This window comes from Carassius gibelio, chromosome A10, assembly GCF_023724105.1.
Source record: "Carassius gibelio isolate Cgi1373 ecotype wild population from Czech Republic chromosome A10, carGib1.2-hapl.c, whole genome shotgun sequence".
In the NCBI taxonomy this organism is placed as follows: domain Eukaryota; kingdom Metazoa; phylum Chordata; class Actinopteri; order Cypriniformes; family Cyprinidae; genus Carassius; species Carassius gibelio.
Genome location: NC_068380.1, coordinates 25777245 through 25786087, shown reverse-complemented (window position 1 = coordinate 25786087; position 8843 = coordinate 25777245). Strand labels below are relative to the sequence as shown.

Below are 8843 nucleotides of genomic sequence, written 5' to 3'. Positions count from 1 at the left end.
AGCTTTCCTTGGCCGCATTGGACATGTTTACTGAATAAGGTTTGTGGAGGCCGTCGCTTCTATTTCTGGATGGTATAAAGCCCAAAGACGAACAAAAGGGACTCCCACCAGGGTAGCGTGGCCAAGTGGTCTAATGTACTGTATTTAGGCTCCAGTCTCTATGGTGCCGTTGGTTGGAATCATACCGCTGCCATCAGTGGTTTAATTGAGGCCGGGAGGCCCTGCTTGTACTCGATAATGGTCTGAAAATATTGCGAGAGAACACACTTTCCCTGGCAGCAGTCAGGCCCTTCAGGAACATGAGAGTCAAACAAGAAGCCTCATCCTCTCCCACATCCGATCGCCTGTTTGATAAGGCATGCTGTCTCAGTCCTGCTCCTGGGGCACTGCACTTCCTCTGTGGTTTACTGACTTCTTGTGGTTTCGTTGAAGACGATTTGAGTCAATCTTGTGCTGATCTGTTCTTTCAAACTTATCTCAGACTTGTTGTGACAGGGACATAGCCGCAAGCCCTAACCTGCAAGGGATCAGGTTTGTTTTACGCAAACAGGATTAGACTGCAGCTTTTCATCAAAGTCAGCTCGGGGCGGCCTTTCCACTGGTCCAAGTGACCCGTGAAACGCAGGCAAACAAGGTAGCGTGGCCGAGCGGTCTAAGGCGCTGGATTAAGGCTCCAGTCTCTTCGGGGGCGTGGGTTCGAATCCCACCGTTGCCAGGAAAGCCTTTTGGAAGACTGCTGTGGCTTTGCAAAGTGATGCTGGGTGAACATCCGAATTGAGCTGCTTTTGCTTTCCTTGCTTTTTAGCCAAGTCAGCGCTGGAGGCCTGTCCCAGCCTCTGCTCCTTTCTAAAAGAGGCACCCAGTTGAAGTAGGGACACCAATAATTTACAATTATAGTGAAGTTACTTCAAAACAGGAAAAAGTACTTGAATATAATTTGAAATAGTGAAAAGTAATAAGTATCATAAAGGATGGTAACAGCCAATGTCACTCGTTGAAAGTTTTTGGTGAAAAAATGTTTGGATGTTTTACTTTTTTGAGTATAACGGCTAATGCTCAGCTATCTGCCATTTTCAGAACAGCCCTAAGGGCCTTCATTAGTGCATTCAGGTGTGTTTTATAAGAGAAGGACATGCACTCTCCAGGAAGGGGTCCTCCAGGGGTAGTACTGCATAACCCTTCAAGAAGGAAGCCTCAACCTTGGAGAAATTCAAGACGTTATCTTGTGGCGAAGCTCGACAAGGAAAAAGTTGGTGGAATAGTGCCTGGGGTAAAGGGCATTATCTGGTAGCGTGGCCAAGAGGTTCTTTCTGTTTTTCCCCAGTCTCTTTAGGGGCGTGGTTTTGAATCCCACCGCTGCCAGGGGCTCCATTTCGGGAGACACTTTTTGCTGCCATGGCCGAATAAAGAGCTTTCCTTGGCCGCATTGGACATGTTTACTGAATAAGGTTTGTGGAGGCCGTCGCTTCTATTTCTGGATGGTATAAAGCCCAAAGACGAACAAAAGGGACTCCCACCAGGGTAGCGTGGCCAAGTGGTCTAATGTACTGTATTTAGGCTCCAGTCTCTATGGTGCCGTTGGTTGGAATCATACCGCTGCCATCAGTGGTTTAATTGAGGCCGGGAGGCCCTGCTTGTACTCGATAATGGTCTGAAAATATTGCGAGAGAACACACTTTCCCTGGCAGCAGTCAGGCCCTTCAGGAACATGAGAGTCAAACAAGAAGCCTCATCCTCTCCCACATCCGATCGCCTGTTTGATAAGGCATGCTGTCTCAGTCCTGCTCCTGGGGCACTGCACTTCCTCTGTGGTTTACTGACTTCTTGTGGTTTCGTTGAAGACGATTTGAGTCAATCTTGTGCTGATCTGTTCTTTCAAACTTATCTCAGACTTGTTGTGACAGGGACATAGCCGCAAGCCCTAACCTGCAAGGGATCAGGTTTGTTTTACGCAAACAGGATTAGACTGCAGCTTTTCATCAAAGTCAGCTCGGGGCGGCCTTTCCACTGGTCCAAGTGACCCGTGAAACGCAGGCAAACAAGGTAGCGTGGCCGAGCGGTCTAAGGCGCTGGATTAAGGCTCCAGTCTCTTCGGGGGCGTGGGTTCGAATCCCACCGCTGCCAGGAAAGCCTTTTGGAAGACTGCTGTGGCTTTGCAAAGTGATGCTGTGTGAACATCCGAATTGAGCTGCTTTTGCTTTCCTTGCTTTTTAGCCAAGTCAGCGCTGGAGGCCTGTCCCAGCCTCTGCTCCTTTCCAAAAGAGGCACCCAGTTGAAGTAGGGACACCAATAATTTACAAGTATAGTGAAGTTACTTCAAAACAGGAAAAAGTACTTGAATATAATTTGAAATAGTGAAAAGTAATAAGTATCATAAAGGATGGTAACAGCCAATGTCACTCGTTGAAAGTTTTTGGTGAAAAAATGTTTGGATGTTTTACTTTTTTGAGTATAACGGCTAATGCTCAGCTATCTGCCATTTTCAGAACAGCCCTAAGGGCCTTCATTAGTGCATTCAGGTGTGTTTTATAAGAGAAGGACATGCACTCTCCAGGAAGGGGTCCTCCAGGGGTAGTACTGCATAACCCTTCAAGAAGGAAGCCTCAACCTTGGAGAAATTCAAGACGTTATTTTGTGGCGAAGCTCGACAAGGAAAAAGTTGGTGGAATAGTGCCTGGGGTAAAGGGCATTATCTGGTAGCGTGGCCAAGAGGTTCTTTCTGTTTTTCCCCAGTCTCTTTAGGGGCGTGGTTTTGAATCCCACCGCTGCCAGGGGCTCCATTTCGGGAGACACTTTTTGCTGCCATGGCCGAATAAAGAGCTTTCCTTGACCGCATTGGACATGTTTACTGAATAAGGTTTGTGGAGGCCGTCGCTTCTATTTCTGGATGGTATAAAGCCCAAAGACGAACAAAAGGGACTCCCACCAGGGTAGCGTGGCCAAGTGGTCTAATGTACTGTATTTAGGCTCCAGTCTCTATGGTGCCGTTGGTTGGAATCATACCGCTGCCATCAGTGGTTTAATTGAGGCCGGGAGGCCCTGCTTGTACTCGATAATGGTCTGAAAATATTGCGAGGGAACACACTTTCCCTGGCAGCAGTCAGGCCCTTCAGGAACATGAGAGTCAAACAAGAAGCCTCATCCTCTCCCACATCCGATCGCCTGTTTGATAAGGCATGCTGTCTCAGTCCTGCTCCTGGGGCACTGCACTTCCTCTGTGGTTTACTGACTTCTTGTGGTTTCGTTGAAGACGATTTGAGTCAATCTTGTGCTGATCTGTTCTTTCAAACTTATCTCAGACTTGTTGTGACAGGGACATAGCCGCAAGCCCTAACCTGCAAGGGATCAGGTTTGTTTTACGCAAACAGGATTAGACTGCAGCTTTTCATCAAAGTCAGCTCGGGGCGGCCTTTCCACTGGTCCAAGTGACCCGTGAAACGCAGGCAATCAAGGTAGCGTGGCCGAGCGGTCTAAGGCGCTGGATTAAGGCTCCAGTCTCTTCGGCGGGCGTGGGTTCGAATCCCACCGCTGCCAGGAAAGCCTTTTGGAAGACTGCTGTGGCTTTGCAAAGTGATGCTGTGTGAACATCCGAATTGAGCTGCTTTTGCTTTCCTTGCTTTTTAGCCAAGTCAGCGCTGGAGGCCTGTCCCAGCCTCTGCTCCTTTCCAAAAGAGGCACCCAGTTGAAGTAGGGACACCAATAATTTACAAGTATAGTGAAGTTACTTCAAAACAGGAAAAAGTACTTGAATATAATTTGAAATAGTGAAAAGTAATAAGTATCATAAAGGATGGTAACAGCCAATGTCACTCGTTGAAAGTTTTTGGTGAAAAAATGTTTGGATGTTTTACTTTTTTGAGTATAACGGCTAATGCTCAGCTATCTGCCATTTTCAGAACAGCCCTAAGGGCCTTCATTAGTGCATTCAGGTGTGTTTTATAAGAGAAGGACATGCACTCTCCAGGAAGGGGTCCTCCAGGGGTAGTACTGCATAACCCTTCAAGAAGGAAGCCTCAACCTTGGAGAAATTCAAGACGTTATCTTGTGGCGAAGCTCGACAAGGAAAAAGTTGGTGGAATAGTGCCTGGGGTAAAGGGCATTATCTGGTAGCGTGGCCAAGAGGTTCTTTCTGTTTTTCCCCAGTCTCTTTAGGGGCGTGGTTTTGAATCCCACCGCTGCCAGGGGCTCCATTTCGGGAGACACTTTTTGCTGCCATGGCCGAATAAAGAGCTTTCCTTGGCCGCATTGGACATGTTTACTGAATAAGGTTTGTGGAGGCCGTCGCTTCTATTTCTGGATGGTATAAAGCCCAAAGACGAACAAAAGGGACTCCCACCAGGGTAGCGTGGCCAAGTGGTCTAATGTACTGTATTTAGGCTCCAGTCTCTATGGTGCCGTTGGTTGGAATCATACCGCTGCCATCAGTGGTTTAATTGAGGCCGGGAGGCCCTGCTTGTACTCGATAATGGTCTGAAAATATTGCGAGAGAACACACTTTCCCTGGCAGCAGTCAGGCCCTTCAGGAACATGAGAGTCAAACAAGAAGCCTCATCCTCTCCCACATCCGATCGCCTGTTTGATAAGGCATGCTGTCTCAGTCCTGCTCCTGGGGCACTGCACTTCCTCTGTGGTTTACTGACTTCTTGTGGTTTCGTTGAAGACGATTTGAGTCAATCTTGTGCTGATCTGTTCTTTCAAACTTATCTCAGACTTGTTGTGACAGGGACATAGCCGCAAGCCCTAACCTGCAAGGGATCAGGTTTGTTTTACGCAAACAGGATTAGACTGCAGCTTTTCATCAAAGTCAGCTCGGGGCGGCCTTTCCACTGGTCCAAGTGACCCGTGAAACGCAGGCAAACAAGGTAGCGTGGCCGAGCGGTCTAAGGCGCTGGATTAAGGCTCCAGTCTCTTCGGGGGCGTGGGTTCGAATCCCACCGCTGCCAGGAAAGCCTTTTGGAAGACTGCTGTGGCTTTGCAAAGTGATGCTGGGTGAACATCCGAATTGAGCTGCTTTTGCTTTCCTTGCTTTTTAGCCAAGTCAGCGCTGGAGGCCTGTCCCAGCCTCTGCTCCTTTCTAAAAGAGGCACCCAGTTGAAGTAGGGACACCAATAATTTACAATTATAGTGAAGTTACTTCAAAACAGGAAAAAGTACTTGAATATAATTTGAAATAGTGAAAAGTAATAAGTATCATAAAGGATGGTAACAGCCAATGTCACTCGTTGAAAGTTTTTGGTGAAAAAATGTTTGGATGTTTTACTTTTTTGAGTATAACGGCTAATGCTCAGCTATCTGCCATTTTCAGAACAGCCCTAAGGGCCTTCATTAGTGCATTCAGGTGTGTTTTATAAGAGAAGGACATGCACTCTCCAGGAAGGGGTCCTCCAGGGGTAGTACTGCATAACCCTTCAAGAAGGAAGCCTCAACCTTGGAGAAATTCAAGACGTTATCTTGTGGCGAAGCTCGACAAGGAAAAAGTTGGTGGAATAGTGCCTGGGGTAAAGGGCATTATCTGGTAGCGTGGCCAAGAGGTTCTTTCTGTTTTTCCCAAGTCTCTTTAGGGGCGTGGTTTTGAATCCCACCGCTGCCAGGGGCTCCATTTCGGGAGACACTTTTTGCTGCCATGGCCGAATAAAGAGCTTTCCTTGGCCGCATTGGACATGTTTACTGAATAAGGTTTGTGGAGGCCGTCGCTTCTATTTCTGGATGGTATAAAACCCAAAGACGAACAAAAGGGACTCCCACCAGGGTAGCGTGGCCAAGTGGTCTAATGTACTGTATTTAGGCTCCAGTCTCTATGGTACCGTTGGTTGGAATCATACCGCTGCCATCAGTGGTTTAATTGAGGCCGGGAGGCCCTGCTTGTACTCGATAATGGTCTGAAAATATTGCGAGAGAACACACTTTCCCTGGCAGCAGTCAGGCCCTTCAGGAACATGAGAGTCAAACAAGAAGCCTCATCCTCTCCCACATCCGATCGCCTGTTTGATAAGGCATGCTGTCTCAGTCCTGCTCCTGGGGCACTGCACTTCCTCTGTGGTTTACTGACTTCTTGTGGTTTCGTTGAAGATGATTTGAGTCAATCTTGTGCTGATCTGTTCTTTCAAACTTATCTCAGACTTGTTGTGACAGGGACATAGCCGCAAGCCCTAACCTGCAAGGGATCAGGTTTGTTTTACGCAAACAGGATTAGACTGCAGCTTTTCATCAAAGTCAGCTCGGGGCGGCCTTTCCACTGGTCCAAGTGACCCGTGAAACGCAGGCAAACAAGGTAGCGTGGCCGAGCGGTCTAAGGCGCTGGATTAAGGCTCCAGTCTCTTCGGGGGCGTGGGTTCGAATCCCACCGCTGCCAGGAAAGCCTTTTGGAAGACTGCTGTGGCTTTCCAAAGTGATGCTGTGTGAACATCCGAATTGAGCTGCTTTTGCTTTCCTTGCTTTTTAGCCAAGTCAGCGCTGGAGGCCTGTCCCAGCCTCTGCTCCTTTCCAAAAGAGGCACCCAGTTGAAGTAGGGACACCAATAATTTACAAGTATAGTGAAGTTACTTCAAAACAGGAAAAAGTACTTGAATATAATTTGAAATAGTGAAAAGTAATAAGTATCATAAAGGATGGTAACAGCCAATGTCACTCGTTGAAAGTTTTTGGTGAAAAAATGTTTGGATGTTTTACTTTTTTGAGTATAACGGCTAATGCTCAGCTATCTGCCATTTTCAGAACAGCCCTAAGGGCCTTCATTAGTGCATTCAGGTGTGTTTTATAAGAGAAGGACATGCACTCTCCAGGAAGGGGTCCTCCAGGGGTAGTACTGCATAACCCTTCAAGAAGGAAGCCTCAACCTTGGAGAAATTCAAGACGTTATCTTGTGGCGAAGCTCGACAAGGAAAAAGTTGGTGGAATAGTGCCTGGGGTAAAGGGCATTATCTGGTAGCGTGGCCAAGAGGTTCTTTCTGTTTTTCCCCAGTCTCTTTAGGGGCGTGGTTTTGAATCCCACCGCTGCCAGGGGCTCCATTTCGGGAGACACTTTTTGCTGCCATGGCCGAATAAAGAGCTTTCCTTGGCCGCATTGGACATGTTTACTGAATAAGGTTTGTGGAGGCCGTCGCTTCTATTTCTGGATGGTATAAAGCGCAAAGACGAACAAAAGGGACTCCCACCAGGGTAGCGTGGCCAAGTGGTCTAATGTACTGTATTTAGGCTCCAGTCTCTATGGTGCCGTTGGTTGGAATCATACCGCTGCCATCAGTGGTTTAATTGAGGCCGGGAGGCCCTGCTTGTACTCGATAATGGTCTGAAAATATTGCGAGAGAACACACTTTCCCTGGCAGCAGTCAGGCCCTTCAGGAACATGAGAGTCAAACAAGAAGCCTCATCCTCTCCCACATCCGATCGCCTGTTTGATAAGGCATGCTGTCTCAGTCCTGCTCCTGGGGCACTGCACTTCCTCTGTGGTTTACTGACTTCTTGTGGTTTCGTTGAAGACGATTTGAGTCAATCTTGTGCTGATCTGTTCTTTCAAACTTATCTCAGACTTGTTGTGACAGGGACATAGCCGCAAGCCCTAACCTGCAAGGGATCAGGTTTGTTTTACGCAAACAGGATTAGACTGCAGCTTTTCATCAAAGTCAGCTCGGGGCGGCCTTTCCACTGGTCCAAGTGACCCGTGAAACGCAGGCAAACAAGGTAGCGTGGCCGAGCGGTCTAAGGCGCTGGATTAAGGCTCCAGTCTCTTCGGGGGCGTGGGTTCGAATCCCACCGCTGCCAGGAAAGCCTTTTGGAAGACTGCTGTGGCTTTGCAAAGTGATGCTGGGTGAACATCCGAATTGAGCTGCTTTTGCTTTCCTTGCTTTTTAGCCAAGTCAGCGCTGGAGGCCTGTCCCAGCCTCTGCTCCTTTCTAAAAGAGGCACCCAGTTGAAGTAGGGACACCAATAATTTACAATTATAGTGAAGTTACTTCAAAACAGGAAAAAGTACTTGAATATAATTTGAAATAGTGAAAAGTAATAAGTATCATAAAGGATGGTAACAGCCAATGTCACTCGTTGAAAGTTTTTGGTGAAAAAATGTTTGGATGTTTTACTTTTTTGAGTATAACGGCTAATGCTCAGCTATCTGCCATTTTCAGAACAGCCCTAAGGGCCTTCATTAGTGCATTCAGGTGTGTTTTATAAGAGAAGGACATGCACTCTCCAGGAAGGGGTCCTCCAGGGGTAGTACTGCATAACCCTTCAAGAAGGAAGCCTCAACCTTGGAGAAATTCAAGACGTTATCTTGTGGCGAAGCTCGACAAGGAAAAAGTTGGTGGAATAGTGCCTGGGGTAAAGGGCATTATCTGGTAGCGTGGCCAAGAGGTTCTTTCTGTTTTTCCCCAGTCTCTTTAGGGGCGTGGTTTTGAATCCCACCGCTGCCAGGGGCTCCATTTCGGGAGACACTTTTTGCTGCCATGGCCGAATAAAGAGCTTTCCTTGGCCGCATTGGACATGTTTACTGAATAAGGTTTGTGGAGGCCGTCGCTTCTATTTCTGGATGGTATAAAGCCCAAAGACGAACAAAAGGGACTCCCACCAGGGTAGCGTGGCCAAGTGGTCTAATGTACTGTATTTAGGCTCCAGTCTCTATGGTGCCGTTGGTTGGAATCATACCGCTGCCATCAGTGGTTTAATTGAGGCCGGGAGGCCCTGCTTGTACTCGATAATGGTGTGAAAATATTGCGAGAGAACACACTTTCCCTGGCAGCAGTCAGGCCCTTCAGGAACATGAGAGTCAAACAAGAAGCCTCATCCTCTCCCACATCCGATCGCCTGTTTGATAAGGCATGCTGTCTCAGTCCTGCTCCTGGGGCACT

At 47.8% G+C, this 8843-nt stretch overlaps 6 non-coding genes across 6 annotated transcripts; all 6 read left to right on the top strand.

The window, feature by feature from the left end:
• Positions 1 to 633: 633 nt before the first annotated feature.
• On the top strand, positions 634 to 715 carry trnal-aag (transfer RNA leucine (anticodon AAG)). The gene has a single exon. It is a non-coding gene; the product is annotated as a tRNA-Leu (tRNA).
• Positions 716 to 2042: 1327 nt separating this feature from the next.
• Positions 2043 to 2124, top strand: trnal-aag (transfer RNA leucine (anticodon AAG)). Its single transcript has one exon. It is a non-coding gene; the product is annotated as a tRNA-Leu (tRNA).
• A 1327-nt stretch (positions 2125 to 3451) lies between these two features.
• Positions 3452 to 3534, top strand: trnal-aag (transfer RNA leucine (anticodon AAG)). The gene has a single exon. It is a non-coding gene; the product is annotated as a tRNA-Leu (tRNA).
• Positions 3535 to 4861: 1327 nt separating this feature from the next.
• On the top strand, positions 4862 to 4943 carry trnal-aag (transfer RNA leucine (anticodon AAG)). Its single transcript has one exon. It is a non-coding gene; the product is annotated as a tRNA-Leu (tRNA).
• A 1327-nt stretch (positions 4944 to 6270) lies between these two features.
• trnal-aag (transfer RNA leucine (anticodon AAG)) lies at positions 6271 to 6352 on the top strand. The gene has a single exon. It is a non-coding gene; the product is annotated as a tRNA-Leu (tRNA).
• Positions 6353 to 7679: 1327 nt separating this feature from the next.
• trnal-aag (transfer RNA leucine (anticodon AAG)) lies at positions 7680 to 7761 on the top strand. Its single transcript has one exon. It is a non-coding gene; the product is annotated as a tRNA-Leu (tRNA).
• The last annotated feature ends 1082 nt before the right edge of the window (positions 7762 to 8843 follow it).